This window comes from Mus caroli, unplaced genomic scaffold, assembly GCF_978045245.1.
Source record: "Mus caroli unplaced genomic scaffold, Mus_caroli_1 scaffold_15, whole genome shotgun sequence".
NCBI classification, from domain to species: Eukaryota; Metazoa; Chordata; class Mammalia; order Rodentia; family Muridae; genus Mus; species Mus caroli.
The window spans coordinates 104,408,965-104,429,919 of NW_028227270.1; positions in this window are offsets into that span (position 1 = coordinate 104,408,965).

Here is a 20,955-nt window from a genome sequence, read left to right on the forward strand (position 1 = left end):
TATGGTCATGAATCACTGGGTGTTCAAACTGAGCTTTAAGAATAAAACAAGTTGCAGATTTGAATAGGGTACCTTCTACTCTGACATATACAATTTTTAATAAGTAAAATTACTGGCATTTATTAGAGACATTGGAAAAAGACATTCTTTTTCAGCTTATGTGAAGTCCCAATGGAGAAAATTTGTTAGTTTTCACACACTATTTCTTGCTTTGCAAAGATAGTTAAAAGTCTCCACACTGAACTTTGCACTGATTTCCACAGAAATATGTTTTATGCACATGGTTCAGGAGAAAAACAGTTTTACATCTTTGCAGAAAGGAGTGGAAAGAACTTCCTAGAAGAAATATCAATAAAGTTTGACTTTAGAATTAAATGTGATTTGAGGAGGAAATAAAGGAGATACAGGCCATCCAACCATAAGCCAAATGGTTGATAGAAGAGATCTGGAGCATGCACACATGTGTTTCTTGGTGTTCTTGCATGAACTCTAGGTATCTCATAGACATTTCAACTAAAACAATACATTCCTAGGGAAGGTACAATAGTTTTATGGTTCCTATTGGGAAGCTAATAGAAATAAAATCTGTTGCTAGTCTGGGGCTCATAAAGAAACAGTTCTCATAAACTGAGAGACTGATTGACACAGCACACAATTGCCCAGCCCCTACCATGAATAAAGCAGGAGTAAGTAGATTAACTTGAAACCCTCCTTTCTACGTGGCTCATTTGTGAAACTTTCATTCTTTGGTCTACAAAGAGTTTGGTAGATGGAACAGAAACCAAAAAATCATGATTTTTTTTTTGGGGGGGGATATGCATACCCTGTAATTTTTCATTTGTTGGTAAGATTTTTTTACTTCCAGTCTTTTCTCAGCTAAGCTTGGACACCGAGCTGCCATGCTTCCCCACCATGATGGACTCTTACCTGTCTGCCACAATAAATCCTCTTTTTAAGGTGTTTTGTTCATGGTGTTCAATCACATCAATAGAAATGTTTTTAATCCAGGAACCATGGAAATTTGTGTGGAACAGTTCAGCTGTATGAGGAAGATATTTGGTTTTCGAGTGACCCAGCCAGGCTTTGAACCTTGGCATATTTATGCTTAGCAGCAATTTTCTTCAAACCTGTACAGTAGAGGCAGAACAATAATCATCTTTACAAATTGAAAGAATTCAAGGGCCTGATTCATGTACAAGGGAATGCAAGACCAGAATGTTGTGAGACTAGCAGACAGACCCAAGGTATAGAACTAGGGTACATCTATCACTATGCAACTCAGGCATCGGCTTCTCCAGGTTGAGTGTGCTCGTGAATCACCTAAGAATATTATTAAAATGAAGATTCTGATTATACTTTTTTTAATGAAGCCCGATTTTCAGTTTGAAATTTGCCTCACCTCCCAGTAATTCTTATCTTTGGACTTTTGACCATATGGCAGCCATAGTGGAGATCACATAGTGGAGATCAAATGGCAACCTTTTCAGAACAACCCCAGACGGATCTAGGGTTCTATGCCCCATACTTCTGACTACACAGTGGAAAATAATGTAATTCCAAGAGGCGCAGTGGATACCCCTATCATGTCTGCTTATCAATAAGACTTAGTCTACATGTCCTTTACAAATAGAACTGAGCTCACAAGCCAGGAAGCATTGGGGAAAAACCTGGTCAAAGCCCAAGTTGGGTTTCTTTCTGGCAGGAAGGTAGGAAATGAACAGCTTTTGCTGTCACCAGTCCTCCCATTATTGGACTTCATGTCTTATAACATAGGAAATAGATTCATCTGTGGTTTCCTCTATGAGAAAATGACTCCATGGCAGCAGATAAGTATGAAGGTGAAGAATATCTCTTTGGCAAGTGTTCTCTAAATGGCCAGAATCCAGGCCCAGGATTTGTATCTTAAATTGTAATCAGAGAACCATAGTTTAGGGTTAGAAGAGTTGGAAGCTCCTTTAGCCTCTGAAATTACCAGCTCAGGTCCATGGATGATTGTCTAATGCGTCTTTACTTAGCCATGCATTCAGTGCTGTTTTCCCATTGTACTTTGCTGTGATTCCCTTTACACAAACTAATACCCACATTCAGAACATGCACACATACATGTCCTCTCTGGTTCTCTTAAGATCTGACATACTTTTACTTTTATACTCAGTATCTCTTCTACCACTATACAGAAAGTTGTAATAAAACAGTGATATCAGTTGTTTATGACAGTGTCTGTAGCATGCAGCGTGGGCTGCAAATAATATAAGCTCAATAAATACTTGTGCCATATAAGTACTAACCAGGCTTAATCCTGCTCAGATTTTGATATCAGAAGAGATCATGGTCAATAATATTATGGCTAAAGACTCAATGAGTATCTCTGAGTGAAGAATGTCTGATGTCATATCTTGTTCAGGATTCATGAATTTTTCCTTCATTTCACTATTCTGGATTCTTCTGCATTTTCCAGAATCTTTTACCTTTATTCAGTATATCCCCAAGTCCATTGTCTCCTCATGATCATTGTCCTCATTACCCTCACCATTATCATCATATAGCATTGTTTGCATTTCTACAAATGGGGAAATCTCCATGGCATATTCTCACAGATCCTCAAAGACCAGGAAGGGCTAAGCTGTACATTCTATAAATTCCTTTGGTAAAGTTGTTTCCATTGTGAAACCCACTTCCAAGAATATATTTCTCTCTAGCTTATTTTTTTTTTTTGCAAACGGTGTGAATGAGATGAATATGACAATGTAAATCATAAATTGCTTTTCATCTATCAGGGACAAGTAAGTGGTGTAATGGTCCTCTAAATTCTTGTGTTGCCCCCTGACTTCTAAGTAGAGGAAAATGTGCTTCTTCAGTGTACATAATTTTGCCTTAAGTAGGGGAAATATCCTTAGAAAATGTCTGACATCTAAGAAGCACTCAAGGTTTTGGAAGGCACGCACAGACAAAATCCCTCAGGCTGCTCCCCTTCTCCCTCCTATGCTGGTGGCTTGAATTTGGGGGATTTGTGGTAGAGCTAAGCATATGTCCATACTTTTTTCTCTGAAGCCCAGCTGTCACTGTGTAGCCTCTGTCTTCCTGTACATAAAACATCCCCTGTACACCTGGAGACTTGGAGAAAAAGGTCTGCCAGTCTGCACATGGGATTTGCAGCTCTTGGCTTCAGCACCTGTGGGCTGAGTGATCTGGAATATATTTGTGTTTCCTGGTCACAGTTGGAGCAGTGAGATTTGACCCTTAGAAGGCAGTGGCTTATTGCAAGCCTGTTCTTAGTGCTTTTAAAATCGTGTGCGCATTGCAAGAGTAAGACACCTCTGCCTACTGAAAGCCAGAGGAATGTGCCTGGAAGCCAAGTCTAGACAGAATTCCTAGGTGGGGAATCAGTGGGGACAGAGGTGAACGCCACAAGGTTCAGTCCAATTTTCTGTCCTGCTTTTTTAGCATCTTTATGTTTCTTGGTTTCAGCCAACATGAGAGAGAGTTTGTGAGCTGCAGATGACCATAACAAGTGGGTTGGGGTTTCCACTGGCGATTAATTTAAATGCTTCACCTTCCTTCCACTTTTAATCTGAAGTGCATTATGGTCCCCAAGGAAGCCCCAGCATTTTACAGGCCTCTGGTTTACTGAGGGGAGCAGCAAATGGATGGAAAACTATTCTTTGTCATGTCTGGTTTACAGACACCTGTAATCAATCATCAGATGAGTGGGGATTTACTGAAACAATTGCATTAGAAAAGCACTAATCCCAGTTGTCAGTGTGATGAGTCAGATAGGGAAACACAGGAGGAAGGCGAGGTCCTTTCCATTTTGTTTTCTGCATTGACTAGAGCAGCTTAACAAGCCAAGACCAAGGCAGCTCTGAGCCACACAGCTGGCACTCCATAAAAGACTGGCACCTCAAGCCCTCATGTGGTCAGTGGCCTTTGTTTCTAAATGTTTGTTGCCACCCATTTCAAATTCCACATCTTGAGAGAAATCATCATCTTAGCACTAAACCATTTTGTACCTCCTACCCTCCACATCCCTGTCACACACAGAACAGCCCTGAAATCCCACAAACTTTACTTCTTGCTTCACGTGTACACAAGCAACCTGCCATTCCCCTGAGTCCCTCTGCAGGCTCTCCTCAATAAAGTTCTCCACCCAGCTCTATTCTCAACCATAAGCCTCATCTCACTCAGCAATGTTCCCAAAAGCAGCCCACCTTGTTCTTTCTGGCCTCATCATATACTATTTTCTTTATCAGATTAGGAAGTTTATGGTCCATGCAACACTACTGCCCCATTCATAACAAAACATGATCTTGTTTCATGTTCTTGGTTTGTTTTCTTTCCAGACATTTCTTACTTGCTTCACTTAGATAACATTAGCTTCTCAAGATGAGGGTGTTGTCTTCCCTCCTGGAAATCTTAATACTTTCTCCTTCACAGAAGCATGCATCACAAACACAGATGCTCCCATCTGGCCAACACTTCCCAGGTAACTTCGGAATAATTGGATGGTATCTCCTCCTCAGTTTTCAGGTCAGCAGTATCTACATAGTGTTCATAAAGTCTTTTTGTGAGGCAAGCTTCACATTCCCATAAGTGGTAAGGGGTTGCTTATCTGGGAACTACTTTATTTCCTGACTTCACAGTGGTATAGACTAACCCTCAGTATTGCCACCCCTGGTATTGTGGTATCATCCTGAGTGAGGTAACTCAGAGCCAAAAGGACATGCATGGTACATACTCACTAATAAGTGGATATTAGCTAAAAACAAAAAGCACAGAATACACAAGATGCAGTCCACAGAGCTCAAAAAGCGCAACAAGCTGAAGGGCCCAAGTGAGGACACCTCAGTTCCACTTGGGAAAGAGAAGAAAGCAATCACAATCCGGGGGTGGGGGGGAGTGAGGGACCTGGGAGGGAAAGTGGATCCTTATGGAGACAAGGGGTGAGAAGGAAGTATGGGATGTAGAACAGTCAGAGGGTAGACTGGGAGGGGAATAAAATCTGGAGTGTAAACAAACAAACAAACAAACAAACAAACAAACAAATCCTCCAATGCTAGCATGAAAACATAACGGGTCCTGAAGTCCATTCCAGGGCTTCTAGCTTTGAAGTCACTCAGTGGCCTCCCTGTAGCTTTAAGGAGCCTTTTCAATGGGTATTTAATTCCATAATGACTGAACATAGATATGTAGGGTTAACTGTATGATTACTCCTGAATGTTTTACAAAATGTTTCAGAGTGAAGACAGAGAGAAACATCGGTTACCCTATGTGGGTTAAGGACACAGTGTTGTAGCATTTCTAAGGTTCCAATGTCTATCCTGTCAGGTAGAAGCTCTAGGAATCCTCATGCCCACTGTTACTAAGCGTGTATTGGTTCTGAGTATTGGCTGCATATGTGTGTCAAGTTTCTGACTTGAATGGTCCAGGCACACTCTAACAGTGGGCTTTTAAAAAAGCTCCCTGAATGTTCTGAACCCTCCCTTCCATTAGACTACGTGAACCTCTGAGGCCAGCTTCACAGCCACTCAAACAGTTTTCATTGTACCTTAGCCTCAGAGGAACTGACAACTGTTGAGGCAATCTCCCCTGAGCACAGATTCACATGACTCTTCCCATCAGGGAATCACAAGGAGAGAAATGTGTTAGGAGGAGAGAATTAGTCATTTTACTTACATACCTGTAACTATTGTTCTTAAACTGTGCTGCACACATGCAAACAATATGCTGTGTCTGTGGTTCCATGGCATGAGGCACAGAGGGCACTACCATGCTCCCATGCACTGAAATGACATTTGTATCTTTAATTCTGACTTAGAAAAGCCCAAAGATCCAATCTGCATGAATCTAGGTCCAAGGGCCGCCCTTATGTTTGAATACTGCCTGAAATAGCCTGATTGTTTGCAGGTGTGTTGGTTTCTGTATATTTCCAGCATTTTCTTAGTATTCTTGAAGTAAATTAAAAGATTCCTCCATCTTTGGGACTGCAACTTAAAATTTAACATTTTTTTTCCAACAATTAAAAAAATACCAATTTCACTGGAGTTATGAGAGTAACATCCCTGTGATGAGAATTCTCTCGGCTTCTGGGTTCCACACACCTTAAAATGGAGGCAATGTCAGAGGTTGGGTGTTTGATGTAAGCTTCATATTCATTTGACAGATAGAATGAGTGCTTGAAAGAGCAAACAGAGTAAACCCCCCAACCAGCTGGCTGTGGAAAATGGTAAAAGCAAAGGCCAGAGGACACTTCTTATTTTACCTCTTCCATCAGTTCCTCCAAACAACCATCTCTTCTCTAATGTAGGGGATACCAACCAGTAAGGCCAGAGCAGGTGGGACTCTCTGTTTCCGTACTCTCCATGGTGAACAGTGGTGGGGGCAGGAGTAGTGACACTTCACTGGCCAGCATCTGCTCTCATGACTTCCTCTAGTAAATTAAATTAATTTTTAAAAAATTAATTGTATCTTTAATTGGATCTCATGTCTGCTATGGTGTTACAAAGAGGACTGTAATATAAGCTGGGACTGGGCGTGGTGGCATGTGTCTTTAATCTCAGCAGTGGGGGCAGAGATGGGCAGGTCTCAGGATTTCCTAGCCAGCCTGACATACAGAGCAAGTTCTATAAGAAACCATCTAGGCCCATGAAATGAGACCCAACATTAAAAAAAAAATTCATAGGATTTATTACTATATACCGATTATTATTACATTGCTATTTTCTTCCAATTTTAAATAGAACTTAATAAAACACATTTCCAAACCTCTAAGTACATTACTGTCTTAAGCACTGTGCTTCCCAAATACTGCCCTGTCCCCATGTTCCACTTCAAAGGCCTACATTTTGCCAGCAATTTATATCTCCATAATGAGATGGAAGTGTTTTGTTTTGTTTTGTTTGGGAGATTTTGGAGAAGGCAGATTTCACAGAGAAATTACAAGTCAAATTCAAAGCACTCAACAAGTTCTTATTAAGCATAGCTGTCCCTGTGTGTACGTCCTCATTATGCTTCCATACACACAGGCTCTTAAATTGGTCTCAGATTGTAGGAGTTTGCAATCTGGTTGATATGCCCGTAATTCATCCATACCCCAAATGTTTTCCTACAAAGAGGCAGGCATTAAATAAATTCTTGTCCACGGCAAGGCAATTACAGTTCCTTGATTGTAACAAACTAAGTTAGACTCTGCCCAACTTGTTTTTTTTTTTTAAATAGTAGTTTAAGATACTTAACTCTCAGAATTAAGGAAAAGCCTTCTTATGATTTTTCTTAAAGCCACACTACTGCTAGTAAGACAGGGTAAGAAACATGAGTTTAATTGTGGTATGGAAAGAAGTCATTAGATGGATAGGAAGAATGGAAGGATTTATAATTTCAAGCAGCATTTTCAGTTATTGTAAGAATGCTTTGTCGATGTGTGGACTAAAATCTGGATGTTAAGTTGGGAGATTCATTTCAAGGTTCAAGTGAAAAGGTATAGTCACAAGAAGTGCACACACACATGCACACACACACACCACCCACACCACCCACACCACCACCACCACCACCACCACCACCACCAGCAGCAGCACCACCACCCCAGAGAGAAGCAAACAGGGGCCAGACATAATTTTAAGTTTTAAGAAAGGAAAAGGCATCAAAACCCAGAAATTCTCACTTGCTGAACAGGGTGAATAACTTCATTATCTCCTTTTGGGAGCCAGAGGTTTTAGAACTAGAAAGGGATCACTTGGAGGGGTGACAGCCACGTGGCCACCTTGCCAGCTTTAGGTGCTTATGTTGCCATGTAGAGATGACACACACGTCTAATGTAGACAGATGATCTGGGAACATCAAGAGGGGATCAGGGCTGGGAAATCTACTTTTACCTTTAACTCTTGTGAACCATCAAGTGATGGTTCTGATAAAATGTCATGGTTAAAAATATTTTCATAGAAGAGAGAACCTTCCCCATTTACTGAATGGTCAGCAAAAGGCAGAGATGGGGAGATCTCTCTGGTCACTAGAACCCACAGAAGAAAGTGTCAAATAAATCTCCACATGAAATACCGCCTCAGTATTTATGAAATAAATATTCCATACTGAAAAATGAAGAGAGAGTACAAACATTTAATGGAATGGAAATCTGTGGCTCTGTGAAGAGACAGATGATGAAAACAGAAGTGTTACTAGGGTGTGTCAGGGAAAGAATGAGAAAACGTCTACGTAGAAAAACAAGGAACAGAAATCCCTTAAGTTCAGGCTACCATAACAATACTATAAGCCTATGCATAATGTAAAGTCATCTCCCACAGGTTTAGAGTGAGAACGTTACACAATGTATTGGCAGCATAGCTAGGTTTTGGTAATGGCCTTGCATACTGTCCTCTTCTCCTGTACCTTTATTTATCAAGAAGAAAGTGAGTAAGCTCTTTAGAAATGCTTTTTGTAAAGGCATCACTGTCCTGTCTGTGAAAATCCTGCTCTAATATTCCATCTCCTAATGATGGCACCTTAGTTCTCTTCTACACATGCTTGGGGGACATAGACATTCATCCATGACAGCCGAGGCCTTGAGAAAGAAATAACCGAAGGCTGCGTACTTGTCTTCTAGTGGTGGCAGGATCTGGTGAGTTATGGAAAGTGGAAGCCCAGCTTTTGCATAGAGAAGATGACCTGTGATCTGGATGCAGACTAGAAATGTTACCTTTTGTTAGGTATGGACTCTGTCTTGTCAACAAAGACATGGGGCAGGGAAGTGGCAGGACTGTGGTTATGGTGACAAGAGATGGAAAGTCATTTGTCCTTTCAGTGATGAGGTGAGAATGTTCTGAAGTTGGAGTTGGAGAGATAGGAAGCTGAAAACGCATGGTTTAGAGGCTCCAGTAACTAGACACAGGGGAAATTATACGTAGAGATGCCTGTCACAGTTCAGAATCCATCTGAGAGTGTTGACTTGGCAATAATGAGAATCATTCAGTATAGTTTGATTTTTTCCTGCAAAGTTGAGTGACTCTGGGGAAAGCATTTTAAAAGTATTGCTATTTATTGCTTATGACTTCTTTTCTTTATGGACAGGCTATCATACTGGTGAGGAAACTGAACCTTTGAGAAGGAAAGCAATTTGTTTCAAATCATACAGTTTGAAATATCTGGGACCCTTTATAGACCTTGGTGATTAGAAATAAAGACTGAGTTTTTTTCATCCCTGTATGTCAGCACTAGGATAAATGAGCCAGTATCCTATAAAACATACAGCACTGTGTTCTGCCCATGGAAGGCATTCAATGAATGTCAGCTATGAAACAACCTTTAAAGAATGTTATCAACCACATTTTTATGAAGTTTAAAAGATATTGAAACTGTGAAATTCTGAGCCTATTACCTGGAACTTAATGAATGTTGGTGCACTTCTATTAAACCCCCATCAGTATCAATGTGTATGTAATTTACCTTCTTAATCCTGTGATGAGAACTGTGTTGCTACTAAAGGCCACTAGGTGGAGCCACCCAAGAGCAAGTCAGCTCGCTTACCTTCAGATTGTTGCTCAGATACAGGTAGGCTACAAGAAGCAGGATGTTGGCAACCCCAAAGGAGAAAAAGAGAAAAAAGGAGAGAAAGAAAGAAAGAAAAAAAATGAGTTGTTATAAATACACAAACAGATGGCTAGGGAAAGAAATAGGGTTGCACTTAAAGCATATATTTGAGTAAGCAACTAAAACAAAGAGCATTTATATCCAAGGAGACTGTTAATTTGATAGGCAAGCAACAAGAGCCAATGCAAATTTCCTCTGCTGGAAAGCTAGAGGAATTAGAAATCATGCCTATGTCCTCTCAAAACCATTCTACACTCCGAAGCTACTAAATCCATGGATCAGGTAAACATTTGAACTCTGGTGCGTGCGTGTGTGTGTGTGTGTGTGTGTGTGTGTGTGTGTGTGTTGGACACCCTTTCCATACCTCCAACACAGGTAATGGATATGCTGAGCTGTAACTGAGTAAGGTTCATATCCCTTCCCTACACCCAGTCCTGCCTAAGTTATAATTTGATAGCTATCTTGCTAGCTGCCAACTCTGTCCAAGATCAACACATGAAACCACCTACTGTTCCCAGGAATGTGGCTTCCTAAGGAGGCAATCCCAGGTATCACTCTGTTGCAACCCCTTCACTCCAGGTGGCTGAAACAGAACTGCTGGGTTTTCTTATGGCTCTTTCCCTCTGAGCAGTGATGTAATGCAATTGAAATCTTTGCCCGTTTATTGTCCTATCGCCCATAGCCCTGTGACTCTCTGGTATCCTGAGAAAGGATTAGATTCAATTAAAAATAAAAGCCAAGTCTTATCATTAGCATGTCATTTGCGTCTATTTTCTAGGTCTGACTCGCCCATACTCGTGTATCTTTAGTCTCTCTCTTGCTTCCTGGATCCCCCACCGAAGCCATATGTATCTGCTTGTAGCCAGTGCAACTGAGCTCCCCAAACACAGATTCCCATGAAAACTGAACAAAAGAGGAGGGGAGAGGCAGAGCATGTTAAATGTCTCATTAGGCCTTCTGTCTGATTCTCATTAGATTCGCTGACTGCTTCTCATTAGGCCCATTGCCTCGACTTCTTTCAGGCCCTGAATATGTAGGCCAGTGCTTATTGTCATGGTTGGTCGAGAAGATCTATTTCATTTACTCATAAATTGAATGTGGCTTCTGAAAAGTCCCAGGCAGTTTCTTTTGGCAGTGTTAAGGCAGGCTTATTGTTGTTATTTGTTATTTTTCGAGTCGTCCTAGGCAGGGTGGGCAGAAGTAATAACTTAAAAGACGCAGCCGAAAACTTCAAACACTGCTTCAGAATTAGGGCACTGGGGAATCATCATCGAAGCCAAAAGGCCAGTGTCCTGTGTGGACATCTGCATCAGGGCCTCATGAACCAAGTCATCAATACCACAGTGCTCAGAAAGTACACACCATGGGAATAAGGAAAATGCAGGGAAAGAGTGGGGCCTGGACATGACGAAGTTGCAATCCCTGTCCTTCTGACCATTGCAGAGCATGCACAGAGTGTTGAAAAAAGAGGCAAATAATAACATTAATAAACTGCTGTACTGCTTAATACTCTGCAAGATATGCATATGCAGCATTAGCATATTGTAAAGACATCAGTTCCATGTCAGTATTCAGCATAGCTGAACAAGTGGCTGCTGGAGAAATCTCTCATGAGATAGCAGGTGGTTCACAGAACTTAGAACTGATTACATGCTGGTAATGATAGAGTGGACATCACTTTGGAGTCTCATGGGAGAGACATGTTTCCAGTAATGCAAAAAAGACTAAAGAGCCTTTCCCAAGAGTGTAAAAAAAATCAGTTTTACATGTTTTCTCTACTCTTGATTTCCTCCTTAATGTTGGCTTCCTATTTTGGGTGAACACGGAGTGTATCCAACCTTTACTCTGAGAGCCATTTGATGCACCAAATCAGAGATTTCTCCCAAAGTTGTCTTTCCCCAGACTTGGAAGGCTGAAGGTAGAACTTTAAGAACCCTCAGAAAGCAGATGCTTTTCTTTCAACTAAATGTCTGAAGTGAAGTGTGTTTAATATGGCTTTATACAGGAAAGTCAAACTGCTCAAAAGAATATTTTTGTAATAGTAGACATCAATACAAGATTTGAACTTTCTTTCTGTTCCATCTCTCCACCCAGAGGCAAGAGAAGAGATGTCTCCATATATGGCCTTCTCCTCTATCAGGAAGCAGGGCAAGTCCTCCCCAAGGAGGAAGGACCATGACTCACTAACAAGGCCAGGGTGGGGTCCCTGTCAGATACATTCCAGCTGCTGCATAAGCTGGAAAGGCATGATCACTTCTTTGTGGCTTTTGTTCAAGTATGCAGTGTCCTACTCGGAAGATGGCACTGAAGTCAGGTGTTCTGTGCCTTTGGAAGAATGTTTTACATAGCATACAACTATATCAATGGAGTCATGTCTTTCTGTATGCTGCCTTTGTGCCAGGCTAAATGGTCAGCGTTTAAAGGGACAACATGGACAGTGGAGACTAGCACCTATTGTTAGGATAGGGCGTGGTCATTCCAAAGATGTTTGTCTGAATCCTCCCCTACTCACAATACCGACTTCTAAGAAAGCTTCAGCATAGTTGGTGAGCTGCCCTCACTCTGGGGGAAAATTTTTGGAGGACTTGACCTCTGAACATGCCAAGATATGTGTACAGTCTATTGCAGTGTTCATTCACAATATTCACAAACAAAACCTGTTTGCCTTTCAAGTAGCTCCACGAATGTACTATGTTTGTTAAGTGCTGGTAAGATGACAGGCCTTTGTGCATTCATGAGGCATGCTTATTGGTGCCTCTGAGCCATGGTTGTGAGGATGAAATAAAAATTTGGCTCCAAAGCCTTTAGCAGAAAACCCAGTTCAGAGGCAGGCTAGAACAATGGGCTGAAAATGATCTTGGTCTTTCAAGTACTTTATCCTATCCAAACTTTCAGGGTAAGAACCTGATCTCCCAGAAAGTATTTCCTTCATTGCCAACCGTAGAGAATCACTGAGAAACTAATTAAAGAATTTGAATCTCATTCCCTCTTTAGTTAGCTGACCCTCGACCAGGGGCAAGACTCCAAACAAAGGCACTCTGAGCCAACAAGATATAGAATGAGGCTCATCAGCGTACACAGGCTGTATGCTCTTGGTCTCCTCTTTCAAAGAGTTACCTAAGTGCAAACTACCCTGCCTGTTTTTTGTGGGTTTTTTTTTTTCAAACAAGGAAGAGCCATCAGAAATAATCAAGTTTGAAGTTCCTGAAAGTTATTCATTTATTGGATTCGACTTCCTACCCTTGCCTTGAATTCCAGGAGCCAGTTCAAGACAGTGAGTTCTCACGGAAAATTAAGTACATTTGCAAAGGTGCTTAGAGAAATATTCTTGTTTCAGGTTTCAGACTCTCAAGAGGATAGTAGTCATTGACTTCCAGCCTTAAAACAACGATAAAGACTTCCAGATATGAATGGGCTCCTATGGAACCTCGCCAGTCTCCCTGAGAGCCTCCTGCTGGAAAATAGTTGGTTTTATTCTGGATACCCACCCTCCTCTTCCTTTAGTTCTCCTCCACTTTTTAAGGTCACCTCACTTGGCAGCCACCCTGGTGATCACACAGAATGGCATTTATTGACTGAATAGTTACCTTATTGAAGAGTAACTACTTTAAGATTGTGAAATTATTTCTGAAAGTTACATGATTATCTACTAAAGCAAATGCCTCTGTGATAACATATATATTTGTTAGTCAGATATGCAGTAGTCATAAACCTAGAGAAGAGGGGCCCTATGGGATCTCCAGAAAGAAGTACATTTTACTGATATCAAAAGGTATTAGGCTTACAGATTCAAATTTAATTTTAAAACTAATGAGAAGAAACAAATATTAGTTTAGTTTAAAACACATTTTATTTCTTTGTGGCTGATAAAATGAAAGTTGGCATGAAAGCCATCACAGGAGAATAATGAGTGGATCTCATTATTCAGACAGCATATTGTCCTGACTTATTGTTACATTACTGATAAGTCTGAGTGATTCTGGCTGAACCATTTAGATTGCTATCATTGAACAGGGTTTTCCAAAGAGATTTTGTACTTGGGAAAGACCTTAATCTAGAATAAAGTTATACACAAGTATGGCCATGTATAAATGAAAGTTGATACAGGTTTAGAGTCAGAAAGGAAGACATCAAGTTCCTCTCTATGATGGAGAGTATGACTCTCACTGACAGAATATATAGGAAGACACCTCAGAAACTAGATGTAATGCTTTGGCAAATTTTCTAATTTCCTCATTTTAGAGGCATATTGTCCAGTGCCAGAAAGATTCTCTTGCAAAAGACCAAACATTTGACTTTGAACTTTTGGTGAAAGATTTAATGTGTAGTGATCAATGAGCGAAACCATTATGCAACACTAGAAATATGCAAAAAGTTAAGATGAAAGGGGGGAATTAATATTCTTAAATTATTTGAACATGACAGCATGGAATTCGCTTTAAGTAAAAACTTGTATGACAATGGAATCTTGAAAGAATTACAACTAAAATCTGAGGAAAATGGACATAGTGTTCTATATTTTTTAAGAGCAACCAGTGTGCTGAATTGTGCTATGTAGAATTCTCTGTTTTCTCTTCCCTTAACAAAATCTTGGGTGTATTCCATAACTTCCTGGTCACATTTGGTAATTAAAACTTAGTGTGGCTTAATTTAAACCCTTAATTGCATTTCCAATTTAAAGCTAGAGCTGTGACTCGGGCTGCTTAGAAAAGGGGTGGGGGCAAGATCTGTCTCTGGAGCCACGTTGCTCTCCCCCTTCCTAAGCTCATCTCTTCCTAGGAGCCCAAGGAAAGTCTAAGGCTCTGAGAAATACTTCCTTAAATGGTTGCTTTAATGGGCATGGAAAGTGCCTCTTGGCATCGCTCTGACTTTTCCTGGTCCCTTCTACTAGTCCTGGTTTTCACACATGTGTTATATATGTGTTTTTGACTTTTCTCCACATTCCTTGATGTAGCCTTGTCTTCCTTCAACTCTGAGTGAGCATCTCCAATTTAACTTGGTAGATAGTAACTAAAGGCGTGTGCCATGTATCCAATGCTCCTTCAAGTGGAACCAGTACGAAACCTGGGTTTCCTTTAATATCAAATGAGCATGGAATAAAAGTGTCTGTGCTGGTAATCAACTTACCCTTTCCAGATATTTCTGCCACTATTTCGGTAAGTTCTTAGAAAGACATCTCCGGGAATTTCTGGACTAAAAGTTGATTAAAACCCAGGTATTTTCATATGTTGCACCATACCTCTGGGACACACATCAAATGCACTCAAGGACTCAGCCACCACATCCTCTATTGAAAAATATGAGTCTGTCAACTTTTGAAGTGCAAATGGACCCGAGTTCTCAGAGAAGTAGCCATTTCTCTTTATTGTAGGTTTCCCCAGTATCTATGGACGCTTATCTTGGTGGCACATAGACTCTTCTCTGTTTTTATGGTCCAAGCCCTTGCTGAGAACCTTTCCCACTTTTTCCATAACCTGAAGAAGACCTGATAGGGTAATATCTGATGGAATGAGAACATGTGGATGTCTCTGTTTCCACTGGAACATGATATCTGATACTTCCATGTGGTGGCTTATTTGTGGGTCTTGTTGGAACATGAGTATCTCTGTTTCTAGGTCTGGAATACCCTGAACAAGAATTAAAAATGACTTACATATTCAGGGAAAGGTGGCTCTACAAAGGTAATTTAAATGGGAAATGGTTACAGAGAAAAAGTTTTTATTCACATAGACTGCGTTAATTGTGTATCATCAAAATGATTCTTACAGCTGTGGCTTAAAGAGCATAGTTTCTTTGTGAAAATCTGAGGTAGAGATTACATTTTACAGTGGACCTTACTTTGTCAAGCATCAGCACAGGCCACACAGGCCACACAGATAATAATGTGGCTTTGTACTCTATCCTGTCCCTATGTATCTGGAAGCCTACTATAAATCTGGCTTCTCACTTATAGCTCCTATATCATTGGCTCCATCTGTGTATCCATCTCCTGTTCTTACTCCTCAGTTTCGCATCCATCCTAATGTGTTGACTTATGTCACATTAAAAGCTGTGCTGCAGTTTCACTATGGAACCCATGCATGCATTACCTCATGGCAACTTGGGATATTGATTTTTAGCAAGAACTCTTGATAAATTCACATAAAATCTGAGATTCTCTGGGCTACCTTGAAAATAGAGACAGCCACCTTATCATCAATGAATCAGTGACTAGTGTTCTCACTAATATTTACAGGCACACCTGGCCTTATAATGAATCTCTTGAGACCTATAAAACAGCTTCTATTTACATGAGAACTTTAACATTCCTCAATAATTAATCTTGTTTGTCAACTTTACTGGATCTGCAAACAACGAATAGATAAGCTGTTGGGCATTTTCTTGATCAGTTACTTGAAGGGATTTTCTTGACTAGCATATTTGGAGTGGGAAATCCCACCATAAATGAAGGTGATACTTTGAACTCCACCAGATGAGGAGATCTAAGGCAGGAGCAGAGCTGTTTTGCCTTGTTGCCTTAGATTCCCTGATAAACATTTACCCTCCTGGCCCATCATCTCACTGCTTCCTGAACTACTGATGCACTCCTGAATCTATAGCAGAGCTCAGGATCTTTGGACTTCTGGTGTGAACTGAAGATCAGCATGTTCCAATGATTTTTCACACAGCAGAATCAATGCTTATTCAATCAGAACATGAAAGAATTTTAAAAGTGCATTCCAAGAGAGAATGAGCAGATAAAAATAAACCCACAAGGCTGATGCCAAGCCAAACAACCTGTGTTCTACCCTCAGAATCCACATGGTGGAAGGACAAAGAACTCCAACATGTTATCTTCTGACACACACACACACACACATACACACAAACACACACACATACACACAAACACACACATATACATATGCAAACACACATAAATGCAAACATGTACACATGCAAATATAAACAGAAACACACATACACACAGGCAAACACAGGTAAACACACACACACACAAACACACAAACATACATAGGCAAACTTACACAAGCACACACACACACACACACACATACATCTCATGGCACACACACACACACACACCTACACACAGTAAGTAAATAAATATAAAATTAAATAAATAAACCCACTGCCTGCCCTGTGACAGTACTTTCCCACCACCTGAAATTGTTATTTGTTTATTTTCTGCCCATTATCAACTGCCCTAACCCTGAATGTAAACTCTATGAGATAAAGAAGATAAATTGTCTTTTTACTTCTTGCTCACCACTGGTCTCCAGCAAGTTACTTAGAACCCAACCCTTGAGAAGGCCACAGGTGTCTGTTAAGGGATCATACATATTCATGAAGAAAACAAAAACCTTACCATAGCAACTGGCAAACTTCCAGGTGAAGCGTGGATCACAGTGGATGGAAAGGAGTTAGGTTTGGAACATTCCTAGATGAATAGATTGGCTGCTGAGGCCGGAAAACTATTCTGAATGGCACAGGAAACAGTCTGCAGATCCTCTCAGCCACTTCCCACTGAGGCCTCAGGGCAGAAATTGGGAAAAGAGTCCTGAAAACTAAGAAGCAGTCTTGATGGGAGCAGAGGGCTATGGGACACAGGACAGGAGAACTAAGCCGTGATCGTGGTAATAGGGTGGGGCTCTGTGGAGGACAGTTTGAAGGCAATGGTCAGAAGTTTATATTTGGTCCAGATGGTAAAAGTAAGCCACCAAAGGGCCATGTTTACACATTTTCAAAATCCAATTAGGATACCACATGTTTTTATGGTCTAATCACCCATTTTGGACCCATTAAATAAATTAGTTGAAAGAGAAAAACAAAGGAAAAAAATAAAATGATGTGTCATTTGATAGCATTAGGAAATCATGGGATAAATGTGTTAAATTGGAATGTTTGACCTGGAACCAAATGAATCCAAATATGGTCATTATGGCTGAGTCTCGAACTTGAATCAGGCTCACAGCTGATGTTACAAAACATGCACAGTTCATCTTTCTTTCTTTCTTTCTTTCTTTCTTTCTTTCTTTCTTTCTTTCTTTCTTTCTTTCTTTCTCTTTTTCTTTCTCTCTCTTTTCTTTCTTTCTTTCTTTTTTTCTTTCTTTCTCTCTCTCCTTTCTTTTCTTTCTTTCTTTCTTTCTTTCTTTCTTTCTTTCTTTCTTTCTTTCTTTCAAAAGGCAATTTGGGTGAGGAGAGCAGGCGTGTCCCCTGTGGAGTGGCTTAGACATCCCCTTGTCCAGGGCAGAGAGTCTAGAGGACATCTGATGGGACTCCAAGCCCACATCCTAGCAGTTCTATAGGCCACCAGCTGATGTGTGAGAAGGAAGCAGCTGCTTTAGTGGAATTCCCTCTAGAGAGGAAGAAGTCCAGTCATGCAGATAGGTCAGGCAAGGTGTGGGGAAGACAGAAGGCCAAACAGACTCTGAGAAGGAAGTGAGCCTCAAGCTGGAGTTCTGTGTGGCTCCCTACTGAATCTGTCTCTGTCCTTAGCCAAAGTATCATCTTAGCTCTTAAGGAAAAAGCAGTGTGGTGGCAAAATAGACTGGCAAAGCAGGGAGGCAAACATTGTTCGCTTGGAGAAAGTTATTATCCTTATTCTCTTGCCCTTAGATAAGGTTGGTTTTTTTGTTTTTTTGTTTTTGTTTTTGTTTTGTTTTGTTTTTGCTTTTGTTTTTGTTTTTGTTTTAAGCGCAGCCTCAGGGCATAGTTCAGAGGTAAGATGCTTGCTTAGTTTGTCCCAAGTTCTGAGTTCAACATTCAACTTTGCCATAAAACAGGTAAGAATATGGCCACCCAGTTGGGGGTGTGTGAAGACTGAGGTGAGAAACATAGAAACCTAGAGCTCTCCTCTGACTTAGTAAATCAGAAATGCCTCCTTAGTGATTTATAGGCACACTATAGTTCGAGAAACAACACAAAAATACCTGTGATAAGTCAGCTCCAAAGGATGATGTTTATTTTGTTCTTATATTTTAGAGGCCTTTATCTGGGATTGGGAGACTGGGTTTCTTTGGGTTTGTGGAAGTATAGTATATCCTCATGGGATAAGTGACAGAACAGACAATGGTACCTTCACAGAGCTTGGATGCACAGAAAAGGAGAAAATGGCTCCAGCTTGCTCTCTCAATCCTCTTACGAGAAGCCACCTTTTATATGTTCCTGATGGTTCTTTCCAAATAGCAACACAGGCTTCAACATAAAGCAACAAGTCTTTGACATAAGCCAAACCAAAACCATCATGTAGGATGTTTTCAATGAATTTAATAGAATAAAATTAGAGGTGAGTGAAAGTAGAGTTTTGTAAACCTGCAGGACATTAGAGCAGTAAACAGTTGCAATGCACTTGCAACTTGCCATATGCTTACTACTGACCCCGTGAATTCATCCGTGCATCTCTAATGCCAAGACTGCAGCATGCATGCAAGCAGAAGTCTGCAAAAACACTGGTGGGAACAATTTTGCTTTTGAGTCCCGACAGCATGCTTTAACCAGCTTGTGTCTTTCTTTACAGCATTTACTTGGAGCAGCTGTAGTTTCCCTGAATTATATCTACCTTCTGAAGTCCTTGGTAGCTTTCACTCTTTCTCTCTTTTGGTCCTTAGTCCAGATTTTTATCTTCTGTGAGCAGAGCCCCTGCTCAACCAGGAACTGAGGGAGCCAAGTGGAGACAGACAGAGCTGGAATCATTTGCCATTCAGCTGGAAACATAACGATCCCCCAGCTTCTCAAATGTGGAAACTTCCCAGAACCAGTGTTGTTCCAGGGCCTAGGGACCCTCCCTCATTAGTTCCAGCTAACTTTCCCTTCTTTTAAGTCTTTACTTATGCGCCTCTTGAGGCTCCAGACTTGATTAGCTCTCACTCCGTGGGCTTCTTCCCACAGCCTCTCAGACTCCCTGCCTTCCCATTTCTTACTTAGCCTCTAGGATGGTGCACACAGTAGCTGAAGGCAGTGGTGAGAATAGTCATCTGGATGACTCTACTGACTCTTTCTCTAGTTCAGTGTTGTAACCTGTGAAATGACAATAATACCATCTGTGAAGAAATGTGTCATTGACAAAGAGATAAGGTTTCCTAAAGTGACATGTTAGCACAGAATAGAGAAAGTGCTCCCAAAATGATAAATGTCATCTAGCTGAGGCCTTTAATGGTAAATCAATTAGATGATCTTCCCTTGTAAGAAATGTTAGTATATTCAAATGCCCCATTTATGCTACGATGGCTTGAATTCTCTTTAGACAAGGCTGTCCTGCGATTCATGGATGTACTAAGTGAGGAGACTGACACTCACATATTTAGTTACAGTAATCTATTAACCAGAGACATAAAGAGAAGAATTCAAGCAGAAGAATGTAAAATCAAGAGAACTCTATCAGGGTAAAGGCACAAGTCTATTTTGTGACTCCCAGGACCTATGATGAAAATTCTAAGAAAAAAAACCAAAGCTTCTGACCTCTTACGGTACTTTCAGTGTAAGTGTTTTCGTACTTTTCTCTGGAATGAATCACATTACCTTCAGTGCAACAGTGGCATCACATGTAAGGCAGCTTTGGTAATTGAAGTAAAGAATCCTTGCTAAAGCTCCACATTGATATAGACACACATGTTTGCTGCCAAAGAGTCAGGATCCTGTGTATTCTTGCAGGTCCTGTCACACATCGGCTCTTCGAGATCAATGGTAAACACAAATGATTGTTTACATCAAATCATGGAAATAATGCATGAATTCTATTCCTTTGGCCACTCAGTCATTTATCCCAGGTAATTACATGGTACAGGATGGCTTGGTAAACTAATTACTAAGCTCATTCATGTGATAATGTGTCTTTTTAGTACAGCATGTAGAATAAGTTTGGTGACTTCAGTTCCTTTTCTTGGGATCCATAATCCAGTTCTTAGAGAAACAAAACAAACAAACAAACAAACAAAAAACCAATTTATTTGAGCCCACTAGCCAGGTCCAAATAGGCACAGTTGTATCTTGATGTTGGTTAAATTCATTGGTTTCCAGTAATCAGGTATGACTTTGGAGAAGTAGCTCTGGCTGAGGACATGGATATAAGACAGAGGGTAATCAGTGTGTTGTTCCACCTGTGTGCATGCTTGCACATGTGGGTGTGTGTATATATGTGGATCTATACACATGGATATGTATGTGTACATAATAAATGATTTAGGAAGTCAAGCATTCTGACAGAATTTGAAGTGTTTATTTAATATGGTCTTGATTGGAACTTGTTTTGGTTGCCTTTTAAAAGCATATTATCAATTTTATTTCTTGATCTTTTCAATATTTACCAGCAACATTTCTTATCCCATATACTCTCCCACTACCAAAGGCAAAGTTTGAATCTTGTCTCTGTGATAG